Raw genomic sequence first — 15052 nt, forward strand, 5'->3', positions numbered from 1 at the left:
CCCGGTGATGTTGGGGTGCCCCAAATGACATCATCACCCCCCCAGGCCCCCCAACCCCCCCTTTTTATTCAGCCCCAAAAAAGGCACAAAATGAGGGGAACGGCCCCAACCGGCAGCTCGTTACTTTAATAATGCCATTTACGGATGTACGCACGCACCCCCGCCAAAAAGGGGGGCTCTGCTAGATAGATAAAGGAGGGGCGGCCCCCCAAACGGTTGCAGCCCCCCCCAGCCCCTGTCCCGCAGGCTGGCAGCTGGCCCCTTACCCTCAGCACGCCTAACGACCGGCAGGCAAACCTGGGCCGGGGGTCTCTCTTGAGCACCACGGGACGCTTACAGCGAGGCATCTGAAAAACAAAAATCCCAACTGGCATTTCAGCATATTAAAAAAACAGCACCGAAGGCAGCAGAGGAATTCGGTCAGGATAAGGGAGAGGGTAGCAGTCGAGCTAAAGGAGGGTGCCAGGCAAACGGGTCAGCTCGAAATACAACGCGGCCTTTAAAAGCTCGAGCGATTCGAACGCTTAAAATCAGCGTGAAGACTAATTGACGCGATTTTGAACACGTTCTTAGCAGAGAAGTAAACGCTCTCGCTGGTGCTGGAAAACGTCTCGTCCCTTCCTTACCGCACCGCTGCCGGGAGATAACCCCGTGAGGCTGCAGGACAAGGGCGCGCCGTAATCAGCATCTACGCTCACGGATCCACCACCACAGCTCCAGCCCTTGCGCTGCTGCTGCTGCTGCTGCTGCTGCGCATCTTGCTTGCTTGGTCAATAAAGCTGAAAGTGAAGTGTAAAACTTGGAAGAGTAAAATGAAAAAGAAAGAACAAATCTCAGCAATTCATTTTATGCTAAAAAGGTGCGTGTACGTTTACATACGTACAAGAAGACGACTTATACTATAAAAATATTTGATTTTCCTTTTGCGTTAATTGAAATCGCAGAGCTGTGAATTCATACCGTTAAATTATCTACCTCCAAAATACACAGCTATCGTTTGACCAGGGGTTTTGCGTGTGTGACATGACTAGGAGGGACGCCTGGCCAGCTGCGCCGAGACCGATGCTACCGAACTGCCGGGGAAACGCGCCATTGAAAGCGAGACAGAAATAAAGTACTTCAGAGCACTCTGTCAAAAGATCGGGAAAAAAACCCGTAACGTTCAGTTGCCTCTCTTTTTAAACGTTTAGAGCAACTACCCAACTGCTTAAGTACACCTAATAAATTATACGCTACAGCTGTTTGGCAGTTGCAGTTTAAACAATGCAAGTCAGTTTGGAAATTATACAATTTTAACTTTCTTTTTTAAATTTCATTTACGATAGAAAAATCAGTGAGATACGAGATCTCCCACATGGTTTTACATTTTTGGGGGCGGGGGGGAGGGGGGGGGCAGGCGGTGGGGAATATCAAATCCCCGGTGCTGCAATACATAAGGCTACCAAAAAGGATTGGCAGATTTGCTACTGCTGTTGGCTGTACCCAAGCATGCGGAGGAACGCGTTTTTACGGCATCTCGACTGTTACACCGGAGAACCAAAGACCAGCGATACATCGACTACTGGAAGGCGTGCTGCGCTTGGGTCTTTGCAAGGAAATCGACTTCCTACTTTTTTTTTTCCAGAGAGAGTGAAAAGTCTCGTTGCGGATGACTTCTACTGCCAAGTACATCACCTCTGAAGATCCATTCTGATGGGAAGTTCATAAAAGGCAACTCCTTTGAATGAGAAAGATTTCCATTCTGGAAAATCTCTTTCCAACTGAAGTCAAAATTACACACTGTAGGTCAAGGAAAAAGGACATCATAGAAGCAGTAAAACACATCAGGACTCTCTGTCGCTAGTTACGAGGCTGCCAACGCTCCTTGGGAAAGCCTGGAAAACGCACCGAAGCGACGCCGATTTGTCCCGTTTTGTCCACGTCTCTTCTTTGACCTTGACTGCTTTTAGCACCGATGCTAGTATCTCAGTAAGGTTTTCGAGTACTACTGTAAGGTATTTTAAACACTTACTGACTGAAAAAGCATAAAGCTTTTATCGTGAAAACCAAGTCTGTTTCTCCCGAACATCCAAACTCTTACAAACGGTTCCTTTCCTCTTCTAGGCCAACATTATTTTCACAGTACCCTTTAATAGTAAGCCCACAGAAACCGAAGACTGTGCTGTCAGGAAGAGAAAATAGACGGAGGGAAGCAAGCTTTGCATAGGCGTACCACGCTCCAGAACAGACCTCCTTTATTTTTAGTATTTGTGTTAAAATATTTCACGTTAAAAAATTATATAGAAGGAGAGTTGCCGCTTTCTTAATGTTAACTGTAAAGTCCATATCACAGGCGTACCTTGTACTTGCAGACCACTACGGATCCTTTCCGTCTGTCTCGTACTTTCACAGCAGAAGAAAGGGCGACCGCGGCGAAATGGTGGCCGTTGACATTCTGCTGGGGGGGGGGGTGGGGGGGTGGGGGGGGGACACCAAACAAACCCCCGCCCCCCCCCCCCCCCAAAAAAAAAAAAAAACCATTTAGCACAAAGCTTCCTTTTCTGTGAAGACTACAACTGAGTGGAGGAGAAAGTATTTTGCATCATCTTTGGTACAGCTGTTGATACAGCCCACTAGAGCTTTTGCATGTTTTAGACAACCGTGCCTTTTTTTTTGGCTCATTGGCAGCTTTAGTTTCGCTAGAACTCGCTTTCCTAGAGACACGCAGGTGACAGACGCAGATACCTACATGCATTTTCTCAAGCCTAAGTATAGCCGCGATTTCCTCACCCTATACGTCCCAAGTTGAGTGTTTTTGTTAAAGAGTACAGCAACCCATCTGTCCTCGTGAACTCGCTGCAAAAGAGGAATCCTTTTTTCCAGGCCGTTTCTCCAAACGGTCAAGATCTTTTAAAACTGCAGTTGTTTTAAAACTAGCCATTTGGAACACATTGCCAAACAATGTTTGGCAGTAAGACTTTGATGTGTTTGACACACACAAATTTGGGGTAACTCGCTACTTGCTTCCTGTTGTTGTGGTGGTTGTTCTTCCTTCAGAAATTCTACTTGTAGCCAAGTTATTCGCTACTGGTTCAAGCATTTACCTTCCAGGTATTACCAGCACATTTACACAGGCGAGGAACTAAATTGCTCTTCTAAAACTACCCGAGTGAAAATTACAGCCATGAAAGAGGAGTGACAGAGAAGGAAAGGAGAGGTCAGGCAGCAAGAGAGCTCTGCAGGCTGCCACCAGTCAACATCGCACTCTTAAAAAAAAAAAAAAAAAAGACAAGACAAACACAAAAAAAACCCACAAAAATCAACAACAAAACAAAACCTTGACGTTGTACCTTTTTTTTCTTTTGGAGCTCGTCCCTGTCTCAGCAGATTGTCTTGTCAGAGCATGAAGTGCAGATGATCTGTATCCCGACGACACCTGCACGCGATGAGCACGTGTTCAGAAATAGTCCAGATCTGTAAGACTGGTGTCATTTTTGTGGTTTTAAGAATCATAACTCATTTTATTGACCGATGCATTTGTGAGGAAACTAAGTAACTTTTCAACGTAGCCTCTCCTTGGGGCGAAAAGTGCGTTAGGGAGTGAAAAAAAATTTATGATTCAGAGCTCGCAACCGTGACGGAGCAGCAGGGAAATTAATGAAAGTGAAGACCAACAGCAGCAACATTAAGCGACATTTGGCTTTAATTCTGATCACGTACTTAAGCGACTCTCCAAGTCTATACCTCGAGCCTATGAATGCCTAGCCCTTTTTTGGAAGGACAAACTTTTTCCCTTAAAAGTCCTAGATTGAAGACTCCACTGAACAGAATGTGGATTGAGCCACAGGACAACATGCCATCAACACTCTAATGAAAAAAAAATCAAGTAAAAATCAAGTTTAAACATCAGTTTCCATCGTGTTTCATTCATTACATTTCTAGCGGTACCTAGGTGCTCAAAAATTAACTATCCTGACACCACATGTTACTAAAAATTGAGTTATGCATAGAAAAATAAAAGGCTATTTCCAACCTGCCCATAAAATCAGTATGAACAAACAGAAGAGAAACAGTCGACCCTAAAGAAGGTAACAGGCAGCTCTTAATTTATCGTAGATGAAAGTCCATCCTTTTACCTGAAAGGAAAACATTCGTAACTACCCAGGGACCGATTCAGGAACGAGGCACGCTCTGTTAATGGCAACTGTTCATCAGCTTTTCTGCACCGGCAGCAAATTTGCCTTTTCCCTGGGTTTGACATGGAGTAGCTGCAGCGTCCTTGAACTCGCCAATGTTTCTCCCCGCTCCCCCGGCCCCCCACGTGCCATTACCTGAGCAGCAAGCGGCATCAGCCACGCAGGATTTTCTTCACGTGACGCAGAAGGTGACGCTGGGAAAAGAGGAGGCACAAAACAAACCTGTTTGTCACACCCAGCCAACGGTGAAAACACAGGGAAGGATTCTGCCGTGCGGGGCCGGGCTGTGCACCCCGGGAGCTCCCGCCGGCCGGTTTCTCTCCCCTTTGCCGGGTACCGGGGAGACACCGCCGCCGCCTCGTGCTGCCGCCTGCCCCCCGGGAGAGCCGGGGAACCCCCACCTCACTTCAGCCCTCGGGAAGGGGACCGGGAGAGACCCTCCACGCAGAGAGAGGCACGCGGCCTGGATTTATTCCCCGAGGGAAGAGGCCGGGCTCCCCGCTGGCAGAAGGACAACTCGCCACCCTGCCGCTCGGAGCGCCTTGCTGGGGACAGCCCTGCCTGCGCCTGGCTGCTCTTCAGCCGTGCTGGGAGTGCAGTCTGGCCGACGGATGCTCCGGCAAATAGACACTGCAGCGAATCGCAGCTCCTGCTCGTTACAGCTGCAGGTAATTTTGCCTCCGGCTAAGACATGCCCCAGACAGCGGACACCCCGTCTCGTTCCAGCTCCTGCTTCCTACGGTTCTGGCTAACTGAAGCTCCCGCTCTGCACTGAAGCTCCTGTTGATTTCAGCTCCTTCTCCTTACAAGCTCCAGCTATTTGCAACAGCCTGGGCTTTTGACAAGGTCGTAAATCAATCGCTGTCAAAACTTGACTATTAGGATTAAATATCATAGGTGTACATTGTATAAATATTAATTAGTTTGTACGATTAGTTAGTTAATAACTATTCTAAGCAGTCGACAAGGAAGAGCTGGACTCGAAGAGGGCGTGCGGGGTCTGAAAAGCAGAGACCACCTCTTCCCCCCGGAGACCACCGCAGACGTTGAGTTTGGCCTGGTGCATGCCGGCCTCCCGCACTTCGGGGTCCAGCAGGACCAGACCCCCACCTCCGGGGGGGGGCGGTCCACACACCTGCCCAGCCCCTGCTTTCCCCTGCAGCCCCAATGCCCTCCCACCCCCCCCCCCCCCCCGCACAAACGGCCAAACCGGCTTCTGCTTTGGGCCCCCAAACCAGCTCACTTAGCGCCCACTTCTAAGCCCAAAAACCCAGCTGCTGCGCCTGTTCTCAAGTCCCAAAGATGCCCCCGGGGAGGACAAGCGCTTGTGTGATGCTTCTGGCAGAAACGGGGCTGAAAGGTCTGATCCCGGTGCCGGGGGAGCAGAGCAGAGCTGGCTGGGACCAGCTTTTGCTCCTGGAACAACCCCAAGTCCCTGCTCCGAGGTCTTCCCCTTGGGGCCCTGGGGTGGACCTGTCCCTCCCCTTCAAACGCTCCAGGAGTTTCGGGGGCAGAAGGCCGTTTCTAAGCCCTCTCTCCAGCAGCTCCTCCCTCGACTCGGCCCGTGAAGCCCCCAGGCTCGCTGGGGCGGGCGGCCTCCATTGCCTACAGGCTGCCCGTCTGCCTGCAGGGAGGGCTGGGGGGTCCCCGGCCCCACGGGGCGACAGCGGGGACTCGCAGGGAGGGTCTGTTTGCACACAGCGCCTCCCCCCCCACCCCGCCGGCCCCACTGCGCGGCCCCCCTAGGGCACACAGACACGCCCCCCCCCCTCCCCCCAGCCCCGCTCCCTAGATGCTCACAGCCCCTCCCCCGCCTGGAGCCCCCCCACCCCCCCTCCCCGAAGCCTGCAGGACCGCCCCCCCCGCCACAGCCCCACTCCTCGGCTCCACACTCACGCTGCCGCCGCCGCCTCGGTGCAGACCCCGCCGCGCGCCCCGTTGAAATACTCTCCGCAGCCAATCAGCGCGCGGCTCCGCCGGACCGCCCGCGCGGGGCACGCCGGGAGTTGTAGTCCCCGTCCCGGGAGTCCGCACGCGCACGGCGCCGCGTCCAACGCGGCTGCCTGTACATCGACACCCGTACAATGGAGGTGATCGTGCACGGACCCTGGTGCAACCCTTGTGCCCCCCATGCTCGCAGCCCCTCCCCGGTGTTTGCAAGCACCTCCCAGCCCCAGCACCCCCGGTGCTCACAGCACCCGACCACACCATTTTCTAGCCCCCTGGGAGCCCCAAGCCCCACTCTCAAGTCCCGCCAGGACCCACAGCCCCACTCCCCAGCCCCACTCCCCAGCCCCCCTAGGACACACAGCCCCCCAAGCCCAATCCCCGGCTCCCCCGGGACGCACAGCCCCCCCCCAGCCCCACTCCCCGGCTCCCCCGGGACGCACAGCCCGCACAGCCCCGCTCCTCGGCCCCCCCGGGATGCATAGCCCCCCCCAGCCCCGCTCCTCGGCCCCCCCGGGGGTCTGCAGCCTCCCCCCAGACCCACTCCCCAGATGCTCACAGCCTCTCCCTGGCCTGGCGCTCCGCCAGTCCCCCTCCCCGGAGCCTGCAGGTCTCCCCTCAGCCCGCCGTGCCCGCGGCCCCTCACACTCACTCACGCCGCCGCCGCCGCCGCCGCCGCCGCCGCCGCCGCCGCCGCGTGGGTGCAGACCCCGCCGCGCGCCCCGTTGAAATAACCTCCGCAGCCAATCAGCGCGCAGCTCCTCCGGGCCGCCCGCGGGGGGCACGCCGGGAGTTGTAGTCCCCGCCCCGGAAGTACGCATGCGCACGGCGCCTTGCGCCGTGCGGGTGGCTGTGCAGGGACCCCCGCGCAACGGGGGGTCGGTGTGTGGAGACCCCCATGCAACGGGGGGGGCAGTGCAGGAGGACCCTTATGCAATTGGTTGGTGTGCAGGGGACCCTCGTGCAATGGCGGGCAGATGCGCGGGGACCCTTGTGCGATGGTGGCGATTGTGCAGGACCCTCGTGTGACAGTGGTGGTTATTTTTCTTGGCAGTACGGGAGCAAAACAGCCGGTGTCTGAAACCACTGGGGTGTTTTGGCTGCTGCTGAGCAGCCTCGAGGCCGCCTCCGGTTCCCACGTGGCTCCCATGGTGTGCGTGGACCCTCCTGCAACGGGTGCAGGTGTGCAAGGAGGGCGATCCGGGGTAGGGGTCCCTCTCTGGAGGCACCCAGCTCGAGCTGGCACCTAAGAACTAATCGAGGAGTAATGAGGAACCTTCTCTCGCACCTGATGTTAACCAGCGGGATCCCAGGGTCAGACCCTGTTACGGTGATCGGACCCTGGGGAGGTGGCAGAGGGTGCCCTGGACAAGTTGGGGGGGTTCCCTGGGGAGGAGGGGAGCCCCCACCCCCCCGACTGTGGGCACTCCCCCAAGGAGCAGAGCATGGTGCAAGACTTTAGGGGGGATGAGGGCCAACAGGACCCCGAGATGGCGGTGCCAGCTCTTCCCAGCGTCTCCCCAGGCACCTGCTGTGCTGAGGTGGGGGGTGTGTGTGTCTCAGGGCTGGGGGTGACCATGGGGTCCAGGAGGGACCCTGGGAGTGGGGTAGGGGGACATTGGGGGACAGAGGTGTTTCTCGGGAGATTGGGGACACCATGTGGGGGGTTGAGACTGGGAGGGATGACCCTGAGGAGGTGGGGGGCACCGCGGGGAGAAGGGATCCCACCCCCCACACCTGCAGCCACCCCCAGGGGCAGCTGGGACCCCGACCCACTGGGGGACCAGGATGGGAACGATGGGGACTCACTCATGGATACTGCACAGGTAATAAAACAGTTCATGCTGCACCCTGTTGCAGGGTCTCTGGGGTGCCCTGGGCGCCGACTCCCCACCACAGCCAGCCCTTCCTGGGGGTCTCCAGGCTGCCGGGCTCCTCTGGCCCCCAGCCGGCGGGAGCTGTGTCCTCCCAGCCGCTGGCCACGCAATGGCAGCAGCGACCCACGGCCACGCAGAGACAGGGCCGGGGACAGGGCCGGGGGATGTCTGCGCTCCACCTGGGTCTGCAGGGCTCGGGCAGGGGGTACCCGGCATCCTGCAGCTGCGCTCCCACCCTGGGGACCCCAAACACCCCTGGGGCAGATGGTGTCCCCAGCGTGTCCACCTGACGGGGGGTGGCCTGTGCCCCTGCACACCCGTGTGCGTGGCGGGGGGGACGCGGGATGTGCCGCTGTCCCTGTCGCTGCTGGCAACCGGCATGGGGGGAAGGTGACAGTGAGGGTCCCCGCCAGTGGCCCGGAGCTCGTCACCGCTGGGGGGACGGGGGACAAGCAGGGCCAGCACCAAGGAGCGACGGCAGCACAGCCCACTCTCTGGGGGTCCCCGCCCCCTGTCCCCAGGGGTCCTCTCCGTCCCCGTGTTTTATTGGGGGAACACAGAGCCCAACGACCAGCCGCGGGGACAGGGGACGGGGAGCTGCCCCAGGGATGGGGACAGCACCGGGACACGCCGACACTCTTGGGGGTGCTGGCATGCGGGGGTGGGGGGGTGGGGTACCCTAACTGTTGCCGCCCGGGATGACGAATGCACCGGCATGGGGACGGCGCAGGGAGGGGCCAGAGCCGGCGCGCGACCGCCGGGCTGCAGTACCACGCTTCGGCTTCGGGGCGGCAGCAGCGAAGGCGGCGGCGGCGCGGCTGCGCACCTGAGCGGTGCCGGCGCTGCAGTACCGCGATTCGGCCACGGGGCGGCAGCAGCAGCGAGCAGCCGCCGGGCGGCGCGGGGGCGCGGGCGGCGCCGGCGCCGCAGTTCCGCGCTTTGCGCGCCCAGCGCCCGCCGGCACCGCGCACGTGGGGCAGGAGCGGCGTTTCCTTACCGGGACGAAGCAACGAACGCGGCGGCATCACCTCGCAGGCACCACGGTACGGCATTGCCGGTACCGGCGGACGGCAGCGCGGAGAAGGGGGGCGCCACCGCGCATGCGCGGCTCAAGGGCTGCAGTACCGAATTTTAGTCGCCTGGTGGCAGCAGCGAGCAAAGCAAAACCGCGGCACTGCGCATGCGCGGGTCAAGAGCTGCAGTACCGAATTCTGGTCGCTCGGTGGCAGCAGCGAGCAAAGAAAAGCGCCCCACCGCGCATGCGCGGGCCCCGACCTGCAGTGCCGAATTCTGGTCGCTCGGTGGCAGCAGCGAGCAAAGAAAGGCGCGTCACCGCGCATGCGCCGCCCCCGCCCTGCAGTGCCGAATTCTGGTCGCTCGGTGGCAGCAGCGAGCAAAGCAAAACCGCGGCACTGCGCATGCGCGGGTCAAGAGCTGCAGTACCGAATTCTGGTCGCTCGGTGGCAGCAGCGAGCAAAGGAAAGCGCCCCACCGCGCATGCGCGGGTCCCGACCTGCAGTGCCGAATTCTGGTCGCTCGGTGGCAGCAGCGAGCAAATAAAAGCGCACCACTGCGCGTGCGCGGCACTCGAGCTGCAGTGCCGAATTCTGGTCGCTCGGTGGCAGCAAGGAGCAGGAAAAAAAGCGCCCCACCGCGCATGCGCGGCCACCGACCTGATGTACCAAATTCTGGTCGTTCGGTGGCAGCAGCGAGCAAAGAAAAGCGCGTCACCGCGCATGCGCGGCCCCTGCCCTGCAGTGCCGAATTCTGGTCGCTCGGTGGCAGCAGCGAGTAAAGAAAAGCGCCCCACCGCGCATGCGCGGCCCTCGGCCTGCAGTACCCACTTTTGGTCGCTCGGTGGCAGCAGCGAGGGCAGCAACGCGCCCCACCGCGCATGCGCGGCTCAAGAGCTGCAGTACCCAATTCCGGCCGCCGGGTGCCACCGTCGCCTCACCGACCCCTTCCCGATCTCTCCGCCCAGTTTGGACCACCGAAAGACGGTAACTGCTTACTGGGGGTACTGGGCTTAGATTTCCCTGCCCTTTTCCCACTCGCGGCCCGGGCACTAATCTTCATCGCCTCTGTACCAAAAAAAGCACCCGGTGGCCCCAGCATTTCAGTCCTTTCCCTTTGGCCGCTTTACAAGGCCCGTGGTTGTTTCCGTCCGTGCCCCCCAGCCCATTACCTGCGGAGGAGAAGCAGCACGGGGAACCTGTGGAACAGGTTTCTTTCTAACCCGGAGGAAGCCCCAGGGATCGCTGTCTCGGTCTGCAGGTGACATCGGGGTTGTGGGAGTGACAGCAGCGACTCAACAGATGCTGGAGAGAGATTTTAAAAAAATAAGGCCACACGGGTGGCACCCTGAAAGCAGGGGAGGGGCAGCTACGTCCATCAGGAAACCGCGCTTCTGAGCGGACCAGGTGCGAGTGGCTGATCTGCAAACGAGCGATACGCTGGTGGTCCTGGGGCTTTGTTGCGGTGTTTGCACCTTTCCTCACCTCTGTGCTATCAGCACTCCGCTCTCCTCATCCTGCACACGCACAAGGCTTGCCACGCAAGGCTTGTCACTTGGAGGAGAGACACTGCACGACGTCACTTACCACCCTGCCCTCCAGCATGCAAAGTAATTAGAAATGAAGCAGGGAAAGCCAAGAGGCCTGCTGGTGTATTAGGCGTCCTCAGCAGATGACCGTAGAGCCCGGCAGGTTCCATCCTTGCTCTGTACAGGGCGCGTAGCTCTGCACTCCTTGCCGCTCCTGCCAGCAAGCGTCACGGTTGCACTTTGCTGCCTGCAACACGCAGTACTTAGTAGGCTGGAGGGGCTGTTCTGCCAACGTGACAGGGGAGCAGCTCGGTTCCTTTAGCTGCCTAATTTGCCTCCTTGAAACAATCACTTCAACACTTGGTTTCTTTATTTTAGACCTCTCTGCATATCTCCTGGCCCGCGAGCCATTTTCAGCTAGCCACGCAGCTAAGTACGGTGCTGGTAGAAACCCAGCTGCCATCTCGCTCCGATGTCAAAAGGCTTTTGTAACTTGAACCCCCGATTGTTTTGCCATCGAGACTGCAAGGCGAGGAATACGCCTCTACTTGAACAAGCAAGACCCCTGCCAAATAGCTGAGCTGTGCGCAGTGATAGGTGGCTGCCTGTGTCCGACACCTTTTTCTGCTAAAACCAGAGCACGCTTCCCTTGTGAAGAGCCATCGGCAGTACAGAACGTACCTGAGCTCTCCTTGCACCGGCTCCCCAGAGAACGGCGTCCTAGTTCGACTGAAGCGTGCAGCAGCCTGTCGTCATCGCAGCCCCTCGCCCTCGAGCGAGTGGCTGCCTGTAGCAGCGGCGGAACCGCTGCTGCGCCGAGGGGAAAGGAATGGCTTGGCGTCAAGCTCTGCGGGCTGCCTGTGGCCCCTGCGGAGCCGACGACCTCGGCAGCCCATACAAAGGGCAAAGCTAACCACCTGAGAAGGAGTCACAGGGTGTAGCAGTTTCTGCCACAACCATACTTCCCAGCCTGCTGATGGAGCACAAGGCACTTGAAAGCAGCGGAAAAGAACAAGGATGGCCTAGCAAGATGGCAGGAATAACACGGACAGCCTAAAGCATTTAGCCAGGCAGGGCTTGCAACTAACCTTGAGTCAGGGTTTAATCCCAGCCGGCAACTAAGCACCACACAACCACTCACTCGCTCCCCCCTCAGTGGGATGGGGTAGAGAATTGGAAGGGCAAAAGTGAAAAAACTCCACTTGTAAGGAAAAGGGGCGGGGGGGAAACCAACAGAGAGAAAAACCCCAGACAGACAAGCGGTACAAATGAAAACAATTGCTTGCCACCAACCGACCGATGCCCAGCCAGCCGCAGCCCAGCAGCGGCCCCCCTGCCAACCTCCCCCCTAGTTTTATTACATGACATCATACGGTCTGGAATATCCCTTGGGTCAGGTGGGGTCAGCTGTCCCAGCGGTGCCCCCTCCCAAACCCTCGCGCACCCCTAGCCTGCTCGCTCAGCAGGAACTAACGCAGCCCTGCGTCATCAACGCCCTTTTCAGCACAAATCCAAAACGCAGGAGGAGGGAGAGTGGGGTGGGAGTGGGGTGCAGGGGAGCGGGAGGGGGGTGCCACAGTTTGAACGGGGGGCAACGGGCAGGTTGGCGGGGTAGGCAGCACCCCAGGGGTCCGGGGAGAGGGGTTACGGGGAGGCAGCGCGGAACACGGGGGGGTGGGGAGGAGGGAGAGGAGAGAGGAGGGCAGTGCGGGCACGAGGCAGGAGGGCAGGGGATACGGGGGGCGCGTCATGGGGAAAACCTCGCACGGGGGAAAAACCTTGCATGGGAAAGGGGGGGCGGACACTGGGAGGGGCGTGTGTGGGTAGAGACATGCGTGGGGGGACATGCGTGGGGATGACCTACACCAGGGGGTCCACCCAGGACCACCCACAGCAGATAACTCACCTGGGATAATCCGCAACAGATAATCCGTTCCCGATAACTGACCCTCACTGGATAACCCACACTGGATAACCACGAGCGATGCCCCTCAAATGGCTGGTGTTTCACCCCAAATCTTCCCCAAATTGGGGGGTTTTTTGCTTTTCTATAATATAAAAATTGGGTTTTTTTCCTTTTCCAAAACATTCCTTTTGGAGGTTTTTCAATGCTTTTTCACAACAAAAGTTGGTGATTTTTGCTTTTGGTTTTATGCGTGAAAATGGGGTTTTTTTTTTTGCTTTCCAGCTGCCCAAATCCAGGTGGATTTGGCTTTCCCAGGAGCTCCAAGTTGGGTATTTTTCCCCCTATATATATATATATATATATTTTTAGTGAATCTATTTATGTTTCACTTATACCCCCCTATTTCCCACTTATTATATATAATACCTGTTCAGACTATGTATCCGTTGACTTATATATTTTGACACTGAATGTCTTTATAGACTTCTCTATTTACACTTACATATATTTACACCTCTATCTTTATAGACTTAGGTATCTATTTAGGCTTAGATATCTATTTACACTTATATATAATCTCTTAGATCACATATAATATCTATTTAGACTCTCTATGTAACACGTAGTAAGTGTAGATAGCGATATCTATTCAGACTTTTTTCTATTTTAAATTCCTTCATACATAAAATATATCATCCTTTTTGCATTTGAAAGTCCTTTATTTTTTAATTTATATGTACGCGAGTTATTTTTGTATTTTAAAACCCTATACACGTCTTTCGAATTTTTGTATACTCTAAAATAATACTCTAATATAATACTCTAATATAATACGGCAGATATAGGTTCTTATTTTGAAATCCTTCTATACACATAAATGAATATTATTTTTCAATATATATAACAATGAGAGATTTTTCTCTATTTCAAGGCCTCACAGATATATTTACAGTTTTTAAAATGTTTTGAACCCTCCCCTCCCCGTGAATTTTCAGGCATTTTTGGGCCGTGACCCCCTTCCTGGGGGACCCGCCCCATGTCCCCCCCATTCCCCACTCACCTGCTCCTCCACAGCATCATCACCCGCCCGGTGATGTTGGGGTGCCCCAAATGACATCATCACCCTCCCAGGCCCCCCAACCCCCCTTTTTATTCAGCCCCAAAAAAGGCACAAAGTGAGGCACAAAAAGGCACAAAAGGCACAAAAAAAGGCACAAACCGGCCACACATGACAGAAGACACAGATGTTGCCCTGAGGAAGGAGAGACACTTATTTTAGCGGTACAAGGAGGGAATTCACATGGTTCGTCCCCCACCCAACCCCCCCCCAGGCTTCACCTTGAGCTCCTGGCCGAGGTTATGGAGATGTCGCCGCTCCATCTCCAGGCCATGGAGCTGTTCCTCCTGCTGCCCCAGCCGCTGCTCCTGGGCAGCTGCCGGCGCCCACAGCTTGGCCGCCTGTGCTGCCTGCCGCTGCACCGTCTCCTCCGCCAGCTTCAGCTGCGCCTGCCAGGAGGGAAACAGCAGCAGTTGCAGTGGGGGAGGTAAAAAACAGCCCCAGTAAGGGGGGAAACCAGCCCCGGATGTAGCATGGGGCAAAAACTGAACCTGGTGAGGGGGAAAAAATGAGCCCCCGTAATGGCAGGGGGAGAAAAGCAACCCCACCAGGGTGGAAAATCAGCCTTGATGGGGGAGAAAACCAGCCCTGGTTGAAGGGGCAGGGGCAAAAAACAGCCCTGGCAGGGTGGAACACCCCAAAGCCCCGGGGGGGGCTCACGGGGGACCCCAAAAGTCAAGGGGGAATAGCAGCAGTGGGGGGTGAAATTAATGGGCAGAAGAACATAGAGTGTGTCCCCAAAACTGGGAGGTCCCCAAAACCCCAGGGACCCCAAAAACCAAGGGGAAGCGGTTGGAGAAGAGGAGCAAAAACGGGAAGGGAGGAATAAAATCAACGTGGGGAAGAGATGGGGGGAATCCTTGAAACTTGGAGCAACACCAAAACCCCAGGGGGGTCCCCAAAACCCCAGGGGGGGTCGCTGCCCCCTGAGGGAAACCAGAAAGCCAAAGAGCAGCAGTGGGATGGAGGAGTGGAAACGGGGCAGCGTGGAGCATGAAATCAAGGGGGGAGGAAGTGGTCAGGGTCCCCCAAAACTGGAGGGGGAGGAGGGGGCGGCAAAACCCCAGGGGTGTCCCCCAAAAACCTGGAGGGCATCACTGACCCATGGCGGGACCCCCAAAATTCAAGGGAAAGCAGCAGGAGGCAGGAGCAGGAATGGGGCAGTAGGGGGTAAAATCAAGGAGGAGGGGAGATGGAGGGGTCGCCAAAACCTTGGGGATCAGGAGGGGATGCCAAAATCCAAGCAGAAGCAGTGGGAAGGACAAGTGGAAATGAGGCGGGGAGAAAGAAATCCATGGGGAATCCCCCAAAATCTGGGGGGGGCTCAACATACCCCAGGGGCCCCCAAAATGCCCCCATCAGGACCCAAACAGTCGGGGGGGGGCGGGGGGGGGCCTTGAAACAGGTAACAGAGATTTAGGGGCCACTGGTGGGAAGGGGGGTCTCCCTGGAAGTGAGGGGACCCCAAAATGGCCCCAGGGTGGCTCA

At 56.7% G+C, this 15052-nt stretch overlaps 1 long non-coding RNA gene across 1 annotated transcript; it reads right to left on the minus strand.

Moving 5' to 3' along the window:
• Window positions 1-261: 261 nt before the first annotated feature.
• On the minus strand, window positions 262-1324 carry LOC142076749 (uncharacterized). Its single transcript, XR_012671307.1, has 2 exons — window positions 627-1324; window positions 262-347 (listed from the first exon to the last, which is right to left on the minus strand). It is a non-coding gene; the product is annotated as an uncharacterized LOC142076749 (long non-coding RNA).
• Between the last annotated feature and the right edge of the window lie 13728 nt (window positions 1325-15052).

The sequence above is a fragment of the Calonectris borealis genome, unplaced genomic scaffold, assembly GCF_964195595.1.
Source record: "Calonectris borealis unplaced genomic scaffold, bCalBor7.hap1.2 HAP1_SCAFFOLD_110, whole genome shotgun sequence".
Lineage (NCBI taxonomy): Eukaryota > Metazoa > Chordata > Aves > Procellariiformes > Procellariidae > Calonectris > Calonectris borealis.